At 39.0% G+C, this 24,341-nt stretch overlaps 1 protein-coding gene across 3 annotated transcripts in view; it reads left to right on the top strand.

Annotated features, from left to right (window-relative positions):
- The first annotated feature begins 711 nt into the window (after positions 1-711).
- The window catches only part of GPRIN3 (GPRIN family member 3), a 66,876-nt gene continuing 43,246 nt past the window's right edge, over positions 712-24,341 (top strand). The window contains exon 1 of one of the 3 annotated variants that reach the window (XM_003829886.5): positions 712-1,252. The gene's annotated coding sequence lies outside the window, so the exon portion shown is untranslated. Of the gene's footprint in view, positions 1,253-1,331; positions 1,482-1,798; positions 2,003-24,341 lie in introns of those variants that run through there. The other 2 variants (XM_034958915.3, XM_063603831.1) reach the window with 2 other exon arrangements.

The raw sequence follows: 24,341 nt of genomic DNA, 5'->3' as shown, positions 1-24,341 counted from the left end.
CCTACCCCAGACCTATTGGATCACAATCAGCATTTTAACAAGACCCCCTAGGTGAGTCCTGTGTACTAGTTGAGAGGATATATTTTGGATTGGTTTGAATCCCAGCTGAGCAGGTTACTACTGTGTGACCTCAAGCAAAGTGTTTAGATCATATAAGCCTGTTTCCTCGTCCACATGGTGAGGCACCTCAATGGGTTGTAGCAAGAATTAAAGAGGCTGAGGCTGTATGTAAGGCATTTTTCACAGAGCCTTCCAACAAATACCCAGTTAATAATGAAGCTCTTTTCATCGTATCATTTTGCATCATCTACAGCTGCTAACCATACTACACATCCATTCAGGATTCTGGAGCTGCTCAACAGGGAAGATTTCCAAAGCCCTCAAAGCCCTCCAAGCCCATGGGGTAGGGGAAAGGGGGTGGGGACAGGAGCACTGTCAGCAGTGCCTCTCCGAATACGCAGGATACTGTACATTTTGCAAAACATATTACTTATCGGATGATCTTGCTTTCAGATCTTCACTGCACGTGGCTTTATTGGAAACCTTCTGCTAGAGTCTAGACTCAGCCATGGAGTCTGGTGACCTGTGGGAGGGAGCAAGGGCCAGAATGCCTGCTAAATCGCTCTGGGCCCCCAGCCCTCTTCCTTAATCCCTTCTTAACTTTCCATCTGTCTCTGGTCTCCAGGGGTGCAGAACCACAACCCACCAGACCCTTCCTAGCTCCCGGCCAGGCGCTCAGCAGCCTGGGCTGCAACACTTTCCCCCAGGACCGGGAAGGCGGGGGAGGGGGTTTGGAGGGGGCGGAGCTCGGCCTCCTGCTGCCGCCGCTGCTGCTGCTGCCGCCGCCGCCGCCTGCAAAGCTGTCGCCCCTCTCTCGGATGCTCAGGCTGGGCAGCGCTGGACAGATGGGTACACCCCGGGCCTGACGGATGAACAGTCGGGCAAGTGAACTCTCACCTCCAAACTGGCTCTGCGCCCAGCGGGGGCGGCGGCGGCGTCTGCAGCCCAGTGGTGGGGGCAGCCCCCTCGGTCTACGCCCGACTGCTGCGCGCCGCCTCTGCTCTTGGCATAGTAATTTCAGTTCCTGAACGCACGGAGCTCGCTCCGGGACCGGGCTGAGAAGGACCTCAGCTCACGGGCCCGCCGGAGCCATCGGTGTGGCGCCGAGAGACGGTGTTTGGGATATGCGACGGGAAGCCCCCGCCACAGCGCAGGCAGTGGCCCCGCCGCGCCGCGGAGCCGGGCAGAGCAGGTAGGAGACGCCCCCTGCGCACCTCCGCCCCGCGGCCAGCGCGGGGGACCGGAGCCTGGTGGTGTGCTCTGTAGGGATGCGGAAGGGATTCGGTCCCACATTTTGCACAGGGATCCTTTGCCTGTTGCTCTTGTCTCTGTCCCATCCTGCGCTCTAGGAGGGGCAGTCTTTCTCGCAGGTGATGAATTTCTCTGCAAGGTCATTGCTCTCTTTGGCTCTGGCTTTGAAGGTAAATGGGAGAAGACGCCTGCTGATCGTGGGCAGGGGAATTTATAATCAATCGGGTCTGCACACTGCGAATATCCGAATATGAGGGGTGTGTGTGTGTGTGTGTGTGTGTGTGTGTATTTATCTCATTTTCCTATGCTTATCCCCTTTAAGGTCAAAACATAGAAATATATATTATATATGGATGTATGTATGTGTGTATATACACACACATACATAAATGCATATGTAAATAGGTTTTCTTGAGGTAGGCAGAAAGAAGAGGAAGGGCGGGCAGGGGTTGATAAAGGGAAATCGTTGTAGAGACATGTTCACTAATAGAGGCGAACTTTGGAACCACATTAAAAAAGGGTAGAGACTAGAGGTGATAAACGGTTCTTTCAAGATGGGCTTTAGAAGAGGTCTGAAGGAGCCTGTCAGCCAACACACACAGAAGATCTTCATGCTCTCCAGGCAGATGGAAACGATGTAGGCATCATTTCAGACGCAACAATGGACAGTGAAAGAGGGAAAAAAGGAGAGGTACTTAATATGCCACTGGGAAGTGAATTTTGGGTGATGGGAAGGCATCGAATCCAGACCAGGTTTCAAGGGCTTTCTGGAGGGCCATTGGGAGAAATCACCGCTTGGGGTGTAGGCAGTTCAAGGTTAAGACGATGTGAATGTCCACAAAGCAGCCGAGGAGGTGGGCAAAAGGCAAGGGCTTGGAGGGGGAGGGGAGAAACGGAGCTCTGAGCAGTCACTCAAGAAGCACCCACCTTTGAGTAAGGTGTCTTCTTCCTCTTGGTTAAAGCGGTACTTGAGTATGCTCCATCTAAATATTTTCACAACACATTTGTTTAAAGATCCATTGGACTATGTTTTTATTTTGTTTTTGCAAGGTATCTGGGTCATGGTGGGACTAGAAGAAACTGAAGTGTTTACAACACCAGCAAGATTTGGGAGAGAGGGTTGATTAAGGCTTTGCTTCATGAAATATTTACACATCTCCTGCGTGGGCTTTCGTTTGCTCTTGTTGGTGCTGCTGCATATTTTACTTTGATAATGCTTTGAGTGTACTTCGCCCGAATGTGCTTATTTTCCAGTTATAAACTATTCTTTCTTTTCCCATTGTGCTCACCGTTGGCCTGCCCTGAGTAACAATTGTGGGAATAAAGGTACATGAGTCACAGCCCAAAGCAGAAAATCTCTGCTGCTATCTGCAAAAGACAGGAGTTTGCGTTAGAGAATGTTCTTTTTTGAGTTCTTGTGTGTGTTTAGTTTTTCAAGTTTTGTGTGTCTTTAATCAAGGGAATAGGTTATTGATTCAAAAGAGAAAAAAAAAACAGCAATTGCAATTGCAGGCCTAGATGTTCTATGATTGAAATTTATTTTGGAAACAGCAGAGGAACTCATGGAGAGCCATGTACAGTGTGTTGTGGTGTGGTGAGCCTTCACCTAATCACTAACTAGACTTCTACGAAAATGATTAGGACAAAATCACAAGTGCATCAGCTTCACATGGGAAGTAGAGGACTGAGGCGTTGTATGAGTCAGATCAGTGTCAATTGGAGGGCAGGCTGGATTCCAGCAAGCTGTTTTGAAATTTGAGTGTTTTAATTGCCTCAAAAGAATTGCCCAATATGCTTAATTATTTGTTCCTGCAACATTTTCTTAATTATGCCTCAACATACTTAAAAGACTATATTTAGATCCAGCTATCCTTCACTGTTTGAATTTCCAGTTGCAAAATCTGCAGCTTGCAGGAAACACGGAAATATTGGTCTTGGAATCACAAAATTATAAAATGTTGGGCTCAGAGAAGGAGGACACATGATTCTAGCCACAGCTCTTATTTGAGCTCTTTCATTGGCAGCTGCTCCTGCCCTTTATGCACTCATTCATTCACTTTTTCATGAATATATGTTGATACATTCAACATATATTTAATCCTGGACTGGACATGGTCCTAGATTGTGGAATAGAAGAATAAACAAGACATAGTCTCAGCCTGCAAAACTTGGGAGGGACACTGCCAGCAACCGCTGGTGGAGTGCCCTGACAGGGTGCTGTGGAGGCCAGGGTAGAGGTGGAGAGAATAAGGAGAGTTTCCCATGGACCTGAAAGATGAGAGGACCTAGCCCAGTGAAGAAGAGAGGGAAGGACATTCCTGGCATGGGGACCAAAATAAGCAGAGACCAAGGAAAATACATAGCTCCAGATGGTTGAAAAACAGTGTGAGTACATAAAGATGGTAAGACGAGAATGGAGAGGGCAGCAGGATCCACCTACAAACTGAAGTCCAAAAGGCCTGCCAACTCATCTGGTCAGTAAACCATTTTATCTGGGTGACTTAGGTGAATGCATTCATTTTGAGGATCTATGGTATTCAGATTACCCAAATTTATATTCTTCAAATATCTAGAAATTATATTTACCTTAATTTACAATAGGCTGCTTAAAGGGGGAAAAGTCTTAATTATTTTGGCTCAAATATTTCATCTACAAATGTCTACCACCTACTTTGCATATTAGAAAAATAAGAGAGAGAATGAGGGAATAGAGGTTTAAATTATATAGAAATGAGTTATAAAAATTCAAGGATTCTTATTTTTATGAGAATAGGGCTCAGGGGAAAAGAATGACAAAGAGTGTATATTCTAAGTATTTATTTGTCCTAGATGACTCCAAAAGGCAAACATATGATAGTGTAAAAAACGGACTGAACAAACAAGTAACTCAGGAACACAGGTTAAACAGACCCCAAAGGCCACATACATTTTTAAAAATTATTTTTTAAATGAGAGAAATAGTTACAGTAATCCCATAGTAATCATTAAGTGCCCTTCAAGAATGGTGCTTTTCAAACTAGCACACTGTGAAGTCAGTTTAGTGAGTCTGATCAGCATTTTTATTTTTGAAAAATAAAAGACTAAAACAGAAGAGTAAGTATTGTTCATGAAATTCCTTAAATATATATATACGTATGTGTGTGTGTGTGCACGCCTGCATAATGGACTGTGATATAAAATGTATACCTCATTATACATCATTTTCCAAAAAGTCTGAAAGCTACTGCTTTAAGTGATACAAAGAAGAGATGTTCCCAGTTTGCAAGATGCCAAGAGCCGACCAAGAGATCTGACAGATCTGATAGACAAGCATTTTCCACAATATTCTGAATAGCATAATTGCCTGATTGAGGAAGGCAAGACTTACAATTTAGTGAGTACATGGCAGTAAAGTCAGAGAGCAAGATCCTTGGGGACTGAATTAATCTGGAAAGGCTTCAAGGAGGAGGGGGATCTTGAGTTAGTTTATAAAAGATGGATGGACCTGGATGTGCAGTGAGGAAGGGGTGCTGATTTCGTGTCTATAGAAGGAGGAAGCAAAGAATGAGGGAGTAATGGCAGTTATATTTAAGAATCATTTAGAAAAGAAAAAATAAATATCAAGTTGGAAGAGAACTGCAGTAGAATTTCTGCTTGGACTGAAATATTACATGAGTTACTTTTTAAAAAAATAAATTTCATTGTGTATATTTAAAGTATACAATGTGATGTTATAAGATACATACATACATATTTTATATATTTTTTATGTATACACATATATACATATTTTATATTTTTTATATATAAATATATATAATGGTATACATGTATATACATAAAATGTAAAATGGTGACGGTGTCTGTAGTGGAACCAAATAACGTATACATCTTTTATATCTACTACTTTGTATCCTTTGACCTGGATGCCCCCTTTTCCTCCCCTGACCATCTTCACCCTGGTAATCACTGTTTTATTCTCTAGCTCTGTATATTTGACCTTTTTTGAGTTGTTAATTATTTTATGACTAAGATCTATTTTCCTAATACTGCTACTTTAAGAAAATCTAGCCAGAGTGGCCATAACATCATAAATCTGCCATTTCCTGCCATCTTTTTATTTATTTTGCAGTAATTTACTGGTTAGGCCTTGTTCAGTTGAATCTTACTGTTGAACTATTGACATTACGAGATACACCACATTGTGGCGTGATTATTTCATTTCTCAGAATGCAACTACAGTCGTTGGCACAGAAGGCCGAGGTGGTCATGTGAGGAACTGACAGGCTGTGAAGATGAACCAGATCGCTTGGTAGCCATGAACTCCTAAAGGAACGGCAGCATCTGCCATATTTTCTTTTCGTCAGTTGCTCTATGACTTGTCCATCTTCTTAGTTAGATATTTAAATATGTTTGTATGCATTTCTAGAAAATTTATTCTTGTGTTTTGCTGTACCCTAACAGTTATTCTGAAGAGACAAAGTTAGAGAAGAAAACCTTTACTTGTGTTCCTGAACATTTTCTTGGTGGGCTTCATTCAGCTCTTGGTGTCTTTTCTCTGGAATAGAACAATTTTGTGGTATTTTCACCCTTTTAAATGAAGCTATATCTTTAAACAGAAGACCAGGGCCAGTTAAGTCAGAGATTCATCTGCTTGAATTAGTTGATTTGGAATGCAACCAAATATGGAACTTTGCTTTTTTTAAAAAAATAAAAATGACTTGGACCTCTTTCTTATCCATATCAGAGTGTTCAAATTAGTGATAATCTAACTTTTTGCACGTAAGAGTCAAGTCTGGAATAACAAAAACATTTAGAGTCTGCATTTGGATTGAAATTCTGAAATTACTGAATTTCAGGGAGAAAATGTATATACTCTTACAATTTAAATTACGTACTCTCTTGAATGCCAGTGAGAAAAGTTTTCACAGCTTTTTAATTCGGCATATTGGAGTTGGCAACATACTAACAGCTTTCTAATTGTTCATGTCGGTAATTAAATTATTGGCTTTATTTTGAGGCTGGCAGCATAATCTGGGGCCCCAATTATTATTACCAGGCAGTTATAAATGACCCTAATCTGAATCTGAATCTGGAGGTGGGGCTTAGAAATCTGTATTTTTATAAAGGTCCCAAAAGGATTCCAGTACCCAGATTTGGAAACCATTGCCTTTATTTACAAAGAAATAAATGATTACAGATGAGTCCCAAGGAAGTTAATAACTGTTTCTAGTCACTAATAGAGCTGAAGCTAAAAATCCAGAACTCCTCTTTCTAATTCCCCAGTAATTCTTGGCTAAGGGAAAAAGGACCAGGACCTGAAGACAATGTCCAAGAGTTTTCTCCATGGTGAGGGAGGAGAATCAGTTACTATGCACCCCTTCCCCCAAAATTGAGAGTCAATTCAGTAAGTCTGTCTAAATGACAATGCCATGATCTCATCTCTGTCCCAAGGGTCTAGCGTAGCAGAAATATCGTGGGGATCAGCAGGGTGATCTAAGACAAGACAATTTCTTGGCCTTACACACCAGATTCCATTTAAAATTTTTAATTCTTGGATCCTAAATAGCGTGGATACCAAGCCACCTCTAGAAGATTGGTTTAGTCAGGATTCACAGCTTTGTGACACTTACAGAAGCAAGAGAACCCTTTAAAAAATTCTGGAGGCTAGAGAGTAAAAACTCACAATGTCAGGCATCTCCGGGGACCTCAGCATTGTTGCTAATTCAGTAATGGACAGCTGGAGGACGGAGATATATCTCCAAAGCCCCTTTGACAATCACATTTGCATCTGTTAATTTTCTGGAGGAAAAAAGAGTTACAGAGAATTTTTTTAAAACTTGAATTGCAAATAGTCCATCCAAGTGGGAGATCTGGTTTATGAAGAATAATCAGATGCTTTATGTTAATAGATTCTTGATTGTTTTTCAGAAATCAGTTGTTATTGATTTCTAAATAGCATAAAATTAAAATAAGCGTATTGTGTCTATGGGAGACTCTTCTCTTTCTTTATAATGTACAACTTTGGTTTAATGAAATGCCTGAGGGAGTGAAGTGTTTGTGTGAACTATATTTTCTGAGTAATCAGAGCATTTTTTGTTTCAATTCTTGTTGACAGTTTTTCTAAAATGTAATAGCCTGCAAATATTATCAAGATTTGAAATTTTGCATTGCCTCTGTGTCTTTATTCTGAATTATGACTGTACAGGACAGATATGCTGAATATAACATAGAAGTTTTTCTTGTAGTTCTTCCTTTTTACTCTATGATATGAATGTGCTTTCTCAGTATACATTTTTTAAAAATTGTTGTTCAAAAATGCAAAAGACATTTGACTCACTGTGAGTTCCACTTTCTTGGAGTTTGATCTTTGCCTTTGCCATTACATCGCTTTGAAATGCTCATTCCTTCACTCTAAATTAGTTTCTCAATCCACTCAAAGCATGGTTTAAAGCTCCATGATTGCAGCAAAACTTTTGTAATTCTTAAGACCTGTTTCTAATTTATTTTATACATAGCATGATTCTTAAATTTATACTTAGTCATATTGTTAATTAAGCATGCCTTTCTTTGAATTTTTCTATAAGGTATTTCTCCTTGAAAAATGCAGGTAAAAATGAAGCAGCTAAAATTGTAATTGTTAATTAAAATTAAGAATTTTAAATTCCAGTAAAAATTTTAGTCAGAGCTAAAGTTAGTAAATGCATGTTCATTTTCACCTGCATCCTTGGTTGGGTAAAAATTGCTTATGACAAAGTAGGTATGGGTGATTGTTCTTGTTTTCATGTCGAACATGTTCTGAAAACAGTCAGAGAGCAGAAGTCTATCATTGTCAGGCTAAGGGGCTGAGCTCTGATTAAGTGAGTGAAAATGCACTTACAGTCTCCTTTCATATGAGGGATTGTCTACCCAAGTGGATTCTCAGAGCAGAAGAAAGCTTTGCTGTGAGCATCTGAGAGACCTGGTACTCTTCACTTTACCTGTCTGGGCCTCAGATTTGGAGATATATGTACCAAATCAGAATTGAAAACTGGCAGTCTGTGGGCCTAGCAGGAAAACTGTGGCCTCCAGGTATTTATTTTTTAATTAAGCCAGTGTTTAAACATCAGATCTATTATAAAAAATGAAGCCCTCACCCACATTCTCTAGGCTGGAGCTGAACAGCAATATATATGCTACTTCATTACTTCGCTGTAGTCCCCACTTCTCAATGTCTCACTGACATTGAGCATTTATATAAGTCACTTGTGCCCAACAGCTTCACTTAGTTGTGTTACTACCCCAAACCTGTAGGTATTGAGTCTGTAAAGTCTGGACTACTTAGGTGTTCCCTAAGTACCATTGAGCTCCAAAATGCTATGACTATACTCATGAAATTGATGTGTCTACAAAGCAGAAAGGTAATGGCGCCAAATATAGTTAACCCCCATTAACCATAGTGAGGGTCTAAAAATTTTGCAGTATCAAAATTTGTAGAGTCTGTGAAAGTTTAATGAATAAAAATTGAGTTAACGTAGTCTGTTAAAGAATAACGGAGTTTTTCATCTGTGTACTTGCTTGCTTTTTACTGTACCACAAGTGGCAAATGAAAAATATTAGCAGTTTTAACAATAATGTAATTTATTTTTTCTTTACCTTAAAGACCAATGACTGAGATCTCACATTGGATTGCTTTATGTATTTTTAAATGCACCATATCTTTATCTTATGTATAACTTTTTATACATAGACCAAACTTGCATAGCTTCCTGAAAGTCCAGAGTGTATCTCAATCTTTCAAGTGATGCTGCATTTTATTTAGCAGGCCTGGCAGTTGAGATAAACTTTCAGGAGTAGTATCAACTCGTATCCCAGCTTGTGTTTCTGTATAGCCTGGAAATGCTCAGTTAATGATTACAGTAGGCTGTGTTTGCAACCCCTCTCTGAGGCTAGGCAGATCACTGCACAGTCTGGCCACTTGATTGTGTAGAACTGCTCCGTTACTGTGGCCAAAAAATGAGGTGACTGCATCAGGGTTGATTTATTCATGTTGCAAATAAAGACAAATGCCCTTTTGAGGCAACAAGATGGAAAACTCAGGCAGATCTCTTTGGTAGGGAAAGCTGTCTTCATAGTGCTCTGAAATCTCTCATGCCTTCTCAACTTCTCCTGCCACTTTCCTTCCTCATGCACACTTCGCTGCATACCACCCCCACTTCGTGCCTCCTACTTTATTTCTAAAAACATCCCCTCATCTAATTATTAATCCTAAAGTGTCAGTGTTTCAACAGCTTCACTCCGAGAAGACAGTGCCGAGAATAGTACCAATCGAAACTAACAGAGGACACAGTGCCACATTGACTCTATGCTTTCTTTGAAGAGAGTGGCATTTCCTTATAGAATGGTGGCTGTGTTTAAGTATCAAGCGTCCTGTCACCTGAAATGAGTTGATAATATATAAAAGACCATAGGTGTTAAAAGTCTTTAGAGATAAAGACTGAAAGTGCCATTTAAAACACAAATTTAGTTCACTGAAATGTTTATGCTCTTTTACGAAGAAACTGTTCTGCTATTCCCCTGGTGGCTATTTTGATGTTTGGAACTATAATGATAGGTTTTTAAAAAATCCTGCCTCTGGGGTTTGTGGCTTTTGAGTGATGAAATCTGAGTCTCCGAGAGGGAGGGGAAAAGTTAATAACCTGAGCTGGACTGGATTGAGAGCATGTCAGCTCCTTCTACTTTGCAAATTGAATCAAAGCTTTCCTCCAACTGGAAATAGGAATTTATTTAGGAGGTGAGAGATAGAATGTGAAATGGGGTTGGCAGAAGGCCCTGGTTTAAGAAAGGTGAATTCTTTGGATCATTTAATAAATCTGTATCGAGCACTTGAGATATATATATATATATATATATATATATATATGTATGTATGTAAAACCCTGTTTTGTGTGCTAGGGACTCAAAATTGAATAATACATAGTCTGAACTCTCAAATAATTCCCAGACAACGGGAATAAGCTTAGTAATAAATATAGTTCAACAAAATTAGAATGGGCTCTTTTCCTGGTCACGATCTCAGAGAATTCCCCTGGTAGCCTAACAACCTGGGTCCCTCCTCTGTCCTAACCAAGCAGCCCTGTACCTCTTTCTTCCTTCCTGTATGCTGAGCAATTCAGCTTCATTTCCGTTCCTCTTCACAGCTTCACCACCTGCTTGCCACACCTGGGTTCCTTTCCTCCCTGCCAGGCTAACTTGAAAACTATATGTCTTTCCCATACTCCACTTCCTTAATGTTGTAGAAAATAAAGTCACAGACACATGCATTTTTGACTTACTTCTCCTAAAAACAACTAAGAAGCAGAGGGTAGCAGAAGTGACAAAAACGGAACAGATATAAGATGTAGAATTCTTACAAGAGTCTGCTGGTCTGTGTACTACGAGAAATTTCTTTCTCATGAGGATACCAGAACCTCAGTGTAACTTCATTTCCATTTTTTTCCTATTCAAGAAAATATCCACACATGCCAGTGAAATGAGTGAGAGTGACATTATTATAGAAATAACTTGATTTTTGAGGTTAATATAATTCATTAGAGAAAACAGCTCTAAATTATACTTTAATAAATAATTTGCTGTCATTGGTACTTTATCATTGCTCATAAATTGTTTGTGATACACAAGTGTATTTTAAGACTGCTTAAGGGCCACTGTTTTAGATAATTGCTTAGACTCTCAGGAAGCTCTTCCACCCTTGGGGAATGATCTTGAGTCAGATCATTATTGGGGAATGTACCCATTCCAATGGGACTGTAAATACCCAGCTATTTATGTAGCTGCTCTGTGAAATATCCCATGCCTTCTGGCTATCTTTTTATTCTGAGGAGGTGCTCACCACTCTCCATTGGTCTCCCTCTCCGGGGCTTCAACCTTGGAAGTTGAAGTGGTAATTCATGCCTCTGAAATGCCTAGTAAGTGATTCCATCTCTGTGTATTTGCCCCGACTGGGGGGAGAACCTCCTTTGCCTTGGAGCGCAGAGACTGGTGGTGTAGGGGAAATAAAAGAAAAGAGATGGAGCCTCCATTATAGAATTAATGATGATGAGTGGAAAAGAATGAAAGACCAACTAAACACATGCAGGAAGAGGGTTTAAAATTCGTTAAAGAATGAACAAGAAACAAAACAAAACAAAAAAACACTTGAGGCACTTTGCCATCTTGATTCTAGAGCATAAGAGAACCCTAATACATGTCTCCATATATATCCATCTACTTTCCAAAGGAAATGAGTGAGGGCTAGATTACAGATATCTATAAATCCTTAAAATTTTTATTCTTCAGGCTTATCTGCCAGTGACATCTTGCTAAAACCACTTCTCCTTTAAAGAAATCTCTGAGGTTTGTACTACTAAATAATAGCACATTAATAATTCCCCATTCTAGAGATGAGGAAATAGATAGCATAACTTGCCCAAAGTCCCACAGATGGTAATGGAGCTGTGTGAATTCAGTTGTTCAATGTCAAAGGCCATGAGCTTCACCACTATGCTACACTGCAGGACTCTGTTGGTGATGCAAATCACAGTGGGTCAAAATGCAAGGACTCAGTACGATTTTATGGACTTCTGTCTTCTATCTTGGATTTCATCTTGTGTTGCTTAAAAAGCAAATGTGAAAGCTTCTAAATCAGCGATAAGACATTTAAAAAAAAACAGGGTGAGTTCAAGGACAGGTATTTTAGGTTAAAATTTTATAGATCATTGCATAGGTGATAACATTGGCAAACATAAATTTTATCAAAATACCAGGTAACACATATGTTCAGCAAATAACATTTCTTTGTTTCTCAAAAGAAAAACCAAATGTGTTTCTTATGTCACATGTGTGTGCACACCCACACACATACATACGCGCGCACACACACACACACACACAAGAAAAAACAAACATGTGTCTTTGTTTAACTGCCTATGGACTTTGGACCTAGAAACTATTTATAGAACTAGTGTTTCCGTGATTGATGTTTTAATCATAGACATTCATTTACTTATGAAAGTTAAGCAATTCCTTATTACAGCTTACAGCTAAGTGTTCTCATTGCAAATGGAATACTAAGAAAAAAAAAGGTAATCCACGCACAGGAGGTCTATTTCAGACGAATTCCTTCTTAAAACTGTAGTTCTAATGAATTAATGGTACTTGGTAGGAGGATGAATATACCTGTCTGTCCATTTGGAAGGTGAAAATCCAATAACTGAAGAAAGCCGTGATTTCTGCCTTATTTTTTTAGTTCCTTAATTAGCAATTGATTTTTTTTTCTAGTAAAAGAAAATGGACAGAAATCACCTAGAGGCATTAGTCTTATTACTGGACCCTTTTTATCACTCTGGAATGTCTTTACCACCTCATGTCATTTCAGAATTCAAACTCTTTGTTCCTGGAGGTAACACAATAGAGAGCACTGCTTTTCAGAGTGCAGATTTCCAGCAGTGACCTGTGAGAGGATCTTAGGTAGCATACAGATTGCTTTGGATTTTCATACTTATGAATTTATTTAAATGTAGAAATATGTTCAGAACACATTTCAAAGTATATTTTTAAAAATATATGCTATGAAAAATAATATAACCAGTACATCAAACCTGTAATTTCACAGATGTTATTTTTTAGGACAAGGCTAATGTTTTCAACCAGTGCACCAGTTAAAGTCAATTTAATGAAAAATATTGAGTTAAAAAAATGGTTTAGATAGGAAGCACATGAGGCTAAAATCATGAAACAGGTACACAAATGTCACAGTCCCTGAAAGTGGAACATGAAGGCATGTCATTGCCCATGGCACCTCAGGTCCTCTCTAGAAATGAGAGGGCTGGTCCAGAAATCCCTAAGATCAATTCTAGCTCTGATGCCCCACCACTTGTTTTTTTAAATATTGCTTGTTTTCTTCTTCATTCATGGGCTTATTTTCTGAATTTTAGGCCCCTTCTGCCTTTGTTGGAACCCAAATGGGCCCTTCTTATCTCCCCCTCTTCATCATCACCAAGCATGTATGCCTTCATTCATTTACGCATGTAGTCATTTAGCCCTACACCCTATGGAGAGCTTATGGACTAGGTAATGTGGGCGTGCAAGAAAGCTACAGAGTTCTAGACCTGTGACTTCTGTGTAAAATGAATATATTTGTCTGTGTTTCACATTGAAGTTAAAGCCCTTGAATGAAAGGCCTGGACTTCTGCCATCATCTTGTCTTTGTAGTTCTTGGACAAATAAGAGATCTTCAATGGAAGACCCCTTCATTGATAAAATGCATTATCAAGGCTCACGTTACAAATTTAAAATGTGTGTTGCTGTAAATATAAGTGCATAGTGTGTGAGAATGGAAAAAAGGGGGGTCTACATTTCCTAGCTAGAAATGTCTAATTCTTGGGTCGTTTTGAATACAAAGGGAAAAAATTAGTACTTTCGTGTGTTGGAGTAGTCGTTAATACATCTTTGGTCTGTTAGAAATCTTTATAAGTCTGAGTCATATGAGGAATTTTAACACTTGTCAGTTTTTTGAGCTTTTTGTAAACATCAGCTACATTGAGAGGTGCATCAAGTTTCAATAGTGCTTATTGCTTTTTCATATAATTAAACTCCAAACACGTGGTTAAAGTATATGATTATTTTTCCTTGGGAATTTGTCCTTGAGAAACTTTTTTAAGATGTTTTAAAGCACTTGAGTGTGGTGAGTATAAATTGTCACAAACGTTGATGTGATGTCAATGGAGCTGTTTTATGCTTGCCAGTAATTCATAAGATTTTGCTATAGTGGTGAAAAGGATATAGCAGTGGTTTCCTGCTGGAGTTTCTATATAATAGTGAGAAAAGCATCAGAGGATGTAGTTGGTTGTGGTTGTTTGCTCATACCCTGCTGCCCTTTTCTTTTTTGTAAAAAACAGGAAGCTGAAATGTGTTCTTTACTTAGTTCAATTGATGTTGAATAAGGACTTATCTGTGTGCCAGTATGGGAGGATGTAAAAATGAGAAGATGCATCCCTGCCTTTAAAGACCATAAAATCTTCAGAAATTATGTAAAACATTAGGAATTTAAGTAAAAAGGTCGAAGTGCTTCATGGCAGTATTTATTTATTCTCAATGCACATACATTATGATAAAAATTGATTAACTGAAATTGGTTTCAATTTTCTTTCTTAGAGGAGGTGGGTCTCATTTTGTCACCCAGGCTGGTCTTAAACTCCTGGGCTCGGCTGATCCTCCCACCTTTGCCTCCCAAAGTGCTGACATTACAAATGTGAGCCACCATGCCCAGCCTGTTTTCAAAATTTTAATGTTTAGATTTCATCATGAGTGACATAACTTTCCAAGTGTCACATTAAAACAAATTTCGAAGAGGCAGCTAATTCACTCAAGTAGTCTTTAACTCATTATTATGCGGAAGTTCAAATTAATTGTTAGTTTTTCTGTATTCTCTGGTTATAGAGCAGACTCCCAATTCCTCAGCTTACCAGTTTTGAGAGGAATTGTGTAAAAGAGCATATTCCAAGTCCCTATCCCCAAAACAAGGGAGAATAAAATAACATACTTAGGCTCAGTACGTTAGTACTATTTCTTTTGACAATATCATAAATTTTAAAAAAGAAAGGCATGCACTAAAGAATATTTGTAACCAAGTACGTATTCTAAATAGAAAAGATTTAATGGAATCCCTATCACTTAGAAAAGCAGAACCACTATGGTAATATGGAATAATTGATTTATTTTCAGTTTTAGACTTTGCACAATTGTGGGAGCTTTGCAGTCGCTTTCACATCACATCTGGTATGGAGCTAAAGTCATCATAGGTTAGCAGAGCTGGCAACTGGGAAGAAAAGCTAGATTTGAAGTAGAGCTGAGCAAGGGAAAACCTGCAGGAGAAAATGAAACCCATAAAAATAAACTGGAACTTGTATTTGACTCATACTTCTCCAGCCTCAACGACCCTGACTTGAACAGCCCGAAAGGGACTGGCACTCTTCACTGCAAAGCCATTCGTGCACCTGGCCCAGAAACCAAAAGAGGAGATCTGTGGGGAGCCAAATGTCCGGCAGCCTGGCTGCTGCCTGCCATGGGCAAGATGATCTGGGAGGTCAGTGAGCTGCACTTGTTGACTACACTGACCTTCAGAGCAGAATGCTGCTGTTTCACTTTTACCTTCCAAAGGTCACACAAATTTCCCTTGTAGCCAACTGGAATGAAGAACGATTTAGGAAAGGGAATTCTGGGAATGAGTTTCCATCAGATCTAAGACAGTGGTACAAAACCATCATAGAGGATGCTAGCCCATAAAAGGAGAAATGTTTGCAGTCATTTCTGCAGGAAGTCCCTTGCTTGTAAGTTCTCCAAGAAACCTTCCAGCTGAAAGATAACTAATCCATGCTGCTCATGAACTATGTTTAAGAAGTTTTCTTATATAGACTGCTATAGACTTATACAAATTTTCTTCTATACACAACTAGAACTTGTTGGTTTAATTCCATTCAAAAACTGAAGTTTCAGAAGAAGTAGATATTAATGTAAAGAAATTCCAAGATTCATGTCATTTACCACTGAACTCATCTCTCCAAGGTATGCATCATCCTGCAATATAAAAGTTAATGAGATTAACTCCCATGTGGCTGGTTGATGTAGTAACAAACTTATTTTCTGCCACAATAGATTCTAATCTCTATTTTTAGATTTCTGTAGGTGCTACAGAAGGTTTATATAATATAATGTTACAGAAAAATGAAAGTTCAGTTAAGAAGTTGCCTCCCCCATGTTTCTTTTATTTATTGTTTTGTTTTGAGTCTCTTGCTTGTAAGGATGTGTATTTGGTGCTGTATGAAGTGGTGAGTTTACCAATGGTGGAAGACAGATGCTATAGCCATCAATAAATGGCTATAGCATTTAAATGGAGGTTGGCCTCTGTATCTTCTGAGAACCTTTCCATTTTCAAGATTCTTTGAGTCTTTATCAGTGACCCTCAACCTCTTTTTTGCCCCAACTCACTTGACAAATAGTATGTACAGATCAGGTCCCCTCTGTAATTCCAATTTCTTCTCTCTGACCCAAAAAACACATTGAAATATATGTGATCTAATTTGTGAAGTTAATTAATTAATAATTCTTAATTTCTTACTTAAGTACCAGTAATAACAATCTTGTCTTTTGTATAAGCACAAGAAATTTATTACACAAATATTTCACAATCCCAAATATATTTTCCAATTTAGCCCTTGGTAAAGCAAGAAAACAGAAATCTGTTTTTTCAGACATATACATGAAAATGGAAAAATTCATGAAAAGGGAAGAAAGTATATACTTTTATTAAAATTCTTTTGGTGTTCCACAATTGACAAAATTAGCCAATACTAGATTAGCCTTTGGATGTATTAATTATGTCACTGTATGTATTAATCTAATAATCTAATCTGATCACATAGAAGCATTTATTTAAGTAGCATGTGTTATTTGCAAATCCCTGCACTTGGGATGGGGTGGCAGAGCTTCATGTACACAAAGATGACTAAGAGTTTTTCCTTACCGACAAAGAAACCTTTAGTCTAGTGGGAGAGCTAATACAAAGAACCAAATGAAGGGAGAGGAGAAAAAACTGAATGTGGGCTGAGTATCAAAGTAGAAATATTTTGGTTATAAAAAGATGAAATGTTAAAATTCCATCCCACACTATATACTAAGAACAGTAGAGAAAAAGAAAAAAAAAAAAGTCCTGATGGTACCAAGTGTTGGTAAGGATATGAAGCAACTGGAACGCTACTATGTTACTAGTGAGAATACAAAATATAGTAGAGACACCATGGAAAATATTTTGGCAGTTTCTTATAAAGTTAAACGTTCACTTACCATATGACCACTCCTATTTAGCTAAGTGACGAGAAAACCTATGATAACATAAAAACTTATTTATAGTGGCTTTATTCATAATCTCCAAAAATGGGAAATAACTCAAATGTCCCTCAACTAGTAAACGAATAAACAAACAGTGGCACATTCATGCAGTGAAACAATGTCCAGAAATAAAAAGGAACAAAGTATTGATATGCATAACAACAGGGATGAACGTCAAGTACATTATGCTAATTAAAGAAGCCAGACTGAAACAGCTTTTATATTTATGTGACATTCTGGAGAACACAAAACTATGCAGGTGGAGAAAGAGGTCTGCATTAAAGGTGAGGAGAGTTTGACTACAAAGTGTCATGAAGGGAAATTTCTTGGTGGGGAGCAGTGGAAATTATTCTGTCTTGATTGTGGTGGTGGTTACACAGAGCATTTGTCGAAACTCAGACCTGTACACCAAAAAAAAGTAAATATAACTGTATGTGACTTGTGTTAATTCTTAAAGAAAAAATTCAGTCCCAAATCATGGTCAGGAATATAGCGTCCTCCTAGTTCTGAGGTCAGAAAAGCAGGCTATGGAGGAGATGTTAATCCTGCTCTCTGTTTATTGACACAGAAAAATGTGCTCTCTGAACAGATTTGCACTCTGATATCCAGAAATCTTGGGTTGGTTCCTGTCTCAAACGTCTCTTTAAATGGATGGAGGCAAGTATCATGGGACCCTGGATGTCAGCTGACAGTTCTGTTGCCTAAAATAATGTTATGTTCACCATCTGGTGAGCGTGTGTGGGAGTCGTGTGTGCTCACTGTGTCCTCTGCTGTTTGTGTGTGAATGGGGCATGCGGCAGTCTCTCCCCAACCTCATACTCACAGAAGCTGAGAGAAATTATTTATTCCAATATTGTTTATTGAGGTCTTATTAAATGAGAAATCCTGCACTACATGCTGTGAGGACTAAATAGGGAGCTTCTTAGAGTCCCTATCAAAAATGGAGCTTATAGCATGAAAGATAAGACATATGCCTCAATAACTGTAATTAAATCAGATTATGGTAAATCCTATAATCGAGGTTTCCTCACTGTACTATGGCTGTTGAGAAGAGAAAGTCCTCACTTCCTGCTGAGGGTATCAGGAACGGGTTATTTTGTGGAGAGTATGGCATTTGTCCTGAAACTTAATGCTTCCAGTGGATCCTAAGCCCTTTGAGAAATGGATCCTTCCTGCCTTATTCACCCACTTTTTTCCATACCTAGCCCAGTCCCTGATACACTATTGCTCCATCAATGCTTTGATGTTAATTAATGAATAAAAGAAAGAACAGTCAGCATTTTCAAAGGCAGAGAAGACAGTCCAGGGGGCATGGCCTGAGCAGAGGAATGCAGGCAAATGCTTCAAGCATATTTGAAACACTGAGAGTAGGGCCAGGTGCAGTGGCTCACTCCTGTAATCCCAGCACTTTGGGAGGCCTACGCAAGAGGATGGGTTGAGCCTCAGGAGTTTGAGGCCAGCCTGGGCAACATGGCAAAACTCTGTCTCTACAAAAAATACAGAAATTAGCCGGGCATGGTGACGCGCACCTGTAGTCCAGGTCTCTCACTCTGTCGCCCAGGCTGGAGTCTAATGTGCACCACTGCCCTCCAGCCTGCGTGACAGAGTGAGTCCCTGTCTCAAAAACAAAACAAAACAAAAACACTGAGAATAGTTCAGCTTGGCTGTACTATGGGAGGACATGGGAAGCAATGTTTCAAAATGGTGTTGGAAACAAACTGGAGAGTGCCAGGTTAAGTGATTTGAACATTTTTCAGTCTAAGAAGTTACTGACAGACTTTTGAGCTGAGAGTGATGTGATCAGATCTGTGTTTTAAAAAAGATGTCATTTAACAATGATTATTAGACAGTCACTATTAGTGATTACATAAGCTGCATTGGAGCAGTGGAAAAACTGTGTCTGAGGCAGCTGTGCCTCATGCATGAAGGTACAGGCAGTTGTTGGACTATTACACCTGGAAAACAGGAATCAGAAGACCTGGGATCAAGTCCCCACTTTGCTTCTACACTGTGTAACAAAACTCATATGTTTCTGAAACCTCAGTTTTTGTATCTGTGAGGTTAGTGTGGAAATTATAAGAAATAGTATCTGTGGGAGCTTGTTTTATTTTAAAGAGCTATATGAGTGTAACAGTTATTGGCATTTGAGTCTCGGCTCTTGGAAAGATAGTTGCAAATGTTTCTGGAGAGATGCCACAGGAGTTGGTGACTCTATGACTCTAGGAGGTAAGGGACAAAAGCTGTCAAAATGACTTCAGGTTTTGACTTGGAGAACATTGGTGCCATTAACAGAATTAGTGATGTCAAGAGGGAAAGTTTGTTTTGGCAGAATGATTTTGAATCTAATGGTGGATATTATTTGGGACCCTGGCAGAATATGCAGGTCAGATATCTGGCCCGCACTTATTATGTAATAGAAGACGACCAGGCACATGAGGAAAGGGAGATGCCTGGCTTGAAAGCAATTAAGGTCAGTACCATTAGATACCCTAAGATTATACGAGATTATCAAGGACAGGAAAGAAGAGGCCTGAAGGAGAGAATTTTCAGTAAAACCAACATTTCGGGCCAAAGAAGGAATTAGTTTGATCTAAGGCTACAAAGGGATGATCTGAAAGTGGAAAGAAAAGTCGACGTAGGAAAATGTCAGAGAGGTAACCAGTGGTGAAAACGATGCCGTGAGTGCAAGGTAGATGAAGAATAAAATTCTGTTTCTTGATCTTAAAACTGAAAAACTAATGCCTGCCTGTGGGCTTGTTGTGGAGAGTAAATAAGCGACAGTGCTGAGTGCCATCTCTTATACACAGGAGGAGCTATTATTAGTACTGTTATTGAAATTTATTCTCATTTTTAACGTTACCCAGATCTTGTGAGGTTTATATGTGATGGTTCCTTTTTAAGATAAATCATAGGCTAAATTTGCTGCATAATAATATCTCCTGACCTTTAAAGGGTAAAATGTAGTTCAGCCCCAGTTTTAGAAGAACTGCATACTGTTCTGACAAGAGCATATTGTTTTTCTGAAACTCTCATGAGAGTGCCCTGCATGGAAAAACAAATTCCCCTCATCCAGGCCAAAGTTGAATCCTATCAAGGTACACAGAATAAGAACAACTTGCTCATCAGCTGCCTGCTGCCCTCATGTAGAATATATTAAACCTGAATTTCACTCCAGAAGTTTGCATTTATGCAAACTTAGTTGACCCAGAAAATAATCTGTGAAAAGGAAAAAGTTGAAGAGAATATTGGTTTAATATATACCCTTTCAACAATTTCTTATAAATGAGTGACCAAGACAGCATAGAACAACCATCAAATCTATTTGTGTCATACTGATTATATTTTATTCTTGATCTAGAAAGCCAAGCAAGAGCTAGTTGGCTTTGCAAAGAAAAAAACAAAAAACCTTTCTTTGGGATCACATGTCTTTTCTCAAATCGGCCACCTTAAAAATGTATGCAGTTAAGAAGTCACAGAGAGAAAACAGACACGGCTCAGGGACATCTGCCACTGCTCTGGGAAAAACTATCCAATGCCAGGAGCAAGATTCTGTGATCTGCACGGGCCCTCGAGGCACCGAAATTAGACAGTACATTATTCCATGTGTTCAAATGATCAGTCAAAAATCATGAGCACTCCCAAGAAAACTGATGAAAAGAATTTTTTTGGTCATTATGTGATACAAGTTTGCTGGCCTGACACTGAAACTAGTGCAAATTTTCTTCCACATTTGCAGGGGTCAGTAAAAATCAAGATTATCATGGCATCAGCCTATCAGTCTTCCTTAACTTTAGGATTTATTATGATTTTCCTAATATTCAATAACACTTCTAAACACTCCCAACATTTCTCTCTCCTTTTTCATTCCACATTTTATTTAATGGAGTCATTCATGTTTTACTCGTTTCAGGGTTAGAACTTTGAAATAGTTTCTGGAATTAAATCCATTTTCTTAACCTGGCATTGAAGTCTATTCATAATAGGCTTGTGTCTAGAACTGAATTTCCCAATGAGTATCCCAAGCCCCAGCCCATTTTCTCCCCATCCAGCTCTTCCTGCATACACTTTCAAGTTCCAGGTAACAATGTACCACAGGGACCACAGTAAGTCTGTACCTCCCTGCCTTTAAATCTTTCCTTAGCCTCTTCCCTCTGCCCAAAGGCTCAGCTTTTAAAACCCAATTCAAATATTTATCCTGTGCTAGGAAATAGGACACAGTTCAATTTGGTCAGTTTCATTGTATTAACCACAGGTTGTAACATATACAACCCCAAAATTTCAATAGCTTAAGGAAATAAAATTATATGCATTTTTTAAAATCTCTGCCAAATACCTCCAAAATACCTTTTAAATTCATCCTAATGTTAATTAATCATTTGCTTTCTTGCTCTCTCACGGCATTTTTCTCTACATGTCTAGTACAAGAGTTATTTTTCATGGTGTATCTTCCCTGAAATATTTAGTTTTGGAGGCCAGTTTTGTATGTCTTGTATATATGTTTGTATAGCCCCCACAGAATTTAGCACAATGCCTTATACATAAGAAGCCTCAATAAATAGTTCTGGAATTCATTTGTTTTCCATTGAGTTCACTACTGAATTCCTCAAGATTCTGAGGCCAGAGTAGTTGTTTTGTTTTTTAGAGACAGGGTCTCCTTATGTTACCCAGAGTGAAGTGCAGTGGCTATTCACAGGCATGATCATAGCTCACTATAGCCTCAAACTCCTGGGCTCAAGTGATCCTCCTGCCACATCCTCCCAAGTACCTGGGAATACAGGCACATACCACTGGTCCAGCTGGAGTAGTAGAATTCAAAAATAATTTGCTTTCTAAGTATTTTGGGAGTACTACCTTCTAAATCCTTGTAAGATTAATAGTTATTTCTTTTTGTATGTTGTTTTAAGTGTCTTGGTGTCTTCATTGTAATGGGAGAAAGAAAATATTTTCCCTATCAGTAATTGGTGACTTTTCTTTTTTGAGAGTCTTGTTTTCTCAAAGGAAAAAGACAAAATTAATGTATAAAAGGATATGTACATAAGAAACAAAAAAAATTGAATTGGGAGTCACATTCTAAAAAACACAAAGAAAAAAGGCAAGAGAACTATAAAACTTTTAAAAGTAAGCTTTCTGAATATGATGAGGTAGATTCTCTGACAAAAAGAAATACCAGCTGTGATAAAGACACAGTGTAGGAAAGCACCAGCGAAAGACAAACTTGGCTGAAAGGGAAATACCCAAGCTGTTCCCAAGCAGGTCCCAGACAAAGAACAAGCAAAAGATTTTGCAGACCATCATTATACCATAGTTGTAATGAACACCATCCGCCTGATACCATCTGTACAACTTTAATAAGACCATCAGCAAAAACCATAGTTTAGTTGAAACTTTCTCATGTTTTGCAAGTTGGTGTTCCTCCTAACTTTTGCCTCCTTTCACTACCATTGTTAAAACAGTCAGAGAATATCACAACTCCTCAAGCATTATTTTTCTTAATTTTTATTAACAAATTAATGTCATCTTAGTTTACATATATATATATATATACACACACATACACATACACATGTAATTGAGCAACCTCTGCAAGAAGAAAAATGTCTAAAAGTTAAAGAAAAGGATATGTTCTGCAAAAGAAAAAGTGAGAGAGCTGACAGTCTTTGCAACTGAGGAAGTCAAGCTAGAAAATGATTAATCCAAATGAAGAACTAGTATATGGCTTCTCTTTCCCCTGAGGATAAAGTAAGCAGTTGGAGTAGCAGAGTTAGAGATTTAGGCAAAAGAATGAGCATTCTAACAAGCTACTTATCCATAGTAATTCCCTCCCAAACACCAGTTCATAAGCCAGTTCTTCTTGGATACACTGATTTACTTTGCATGCCTTTTCCCCATCTCTGTCAGTTTCAGTTTGTTTACAGAAGAATATTTTAGGAGTAATTATGGAGAAAGGAGATAGTAAAATTTGGGAAAAGTAAAAAGAAGTGAATTGGGTGACAGAACAGGAAGTTGAGATATTTGTGATGCAGCCTGAGGTGTCCAACACATTTTCAGAACTAAAATGTCATGTTATAAAGCATGATCTTTTGGTTATTCTATGATTGTGGAGTAGATGGGGTTGTAACCACCCGGGGGTTCTTCCTGCCCACTGCACAAATAAAGACCATGGCATTGCAGTAAAGAAAAAGTTTAATTGATGCGAGGCTGGCCATGCCACATGGTAGACAAAGTTATTACTCAAATCAATCTCATAAAGGCTCATATGTTTAGGGATTTTTCTTTTTTTAAAATTATTATACTTTAAGTTCTAGGGTACATGTGCACAACATGCAGGTTTGTTACCTAGGTATACATGTGCCATGTTGGTTTGCTGCACCCATCAACTCATCATTTACATTAGGTATTTCTCCTAATATTGTCCCTCCCCCGCCGCCTGACCCCCCAACCGACCCCGCCCTGTGTAGGGTAGGGATTTTTCAAAGGCAGTTTGGGAGAAGGGGTGAGAGTGGCTAGGTGCTTGCTGCTGATTGGTTGGGGTGGAGATGAAATCATAGGGAGTCAAAGCTGTCTGTCCCCTTGAGCTGAGTCACTCCTCTGTGGGGCCACAGGAGCAGTTTGGCAGGACCAAGTGGAGCCAGCAGTGTCAGACATGCAAAAGGCCTGAAAAGATGTCTCAAAAGGCCAGTCTACATTGGTGATGTTATTGCAGTAGTAATTGGGGAAGTTGCATATCTTGTGACCAGCCTATTAGCAGAATTCAGGCTCCTCTCCTTCCCCTAGCCTGATGGTCTCATTCTCATTTAAACTATAACCTAAATGTCTTCCAAAGTTAGCTAGGCCTGGGCCTAAGTCCAAGAATAATTAAGGCAGCTTGAAAGCTAAAGGCAAGGAGTGGGGAGTTGGGTTGGCTAGATCAGATCTCCCCCACTGCCATAATATTCTCACTGATATAATTTTTGCAAAGGCGATTTCAGGGTGAGAAAAGGGAGCTAGGGAAGGAGCAGTGGACTTGGAAGGTAGACCTGGTGGTGAGTTCCTGTTAGTAAGAAAGCCCAAGTAATTCTACTACCATAATCACTAATATTATTGCTGTTACTACTAGCTAACCTGTATGCAAAACTCTCTTCTAAGAATGCACAACAATCCTAGAG

Source organism: Pan paniscus, chromosome 3 (assembly GCF_029289425.2).
Source record: "Pan paniscus chromosome 3, NHGRI_mPanPan1-v2.0_pri, whole genome shotgun sequence".
NCBI lineage: Eukaryota > Metazoa > Chordata > Mammalia > Primates > Hominidae > Pan > Pan paniscus.
The sequence above is the reverse complement of the archived record's forward strand: the minus strand, read 5'-3'. Positions and strand labels throughout refer to the sequence as shown.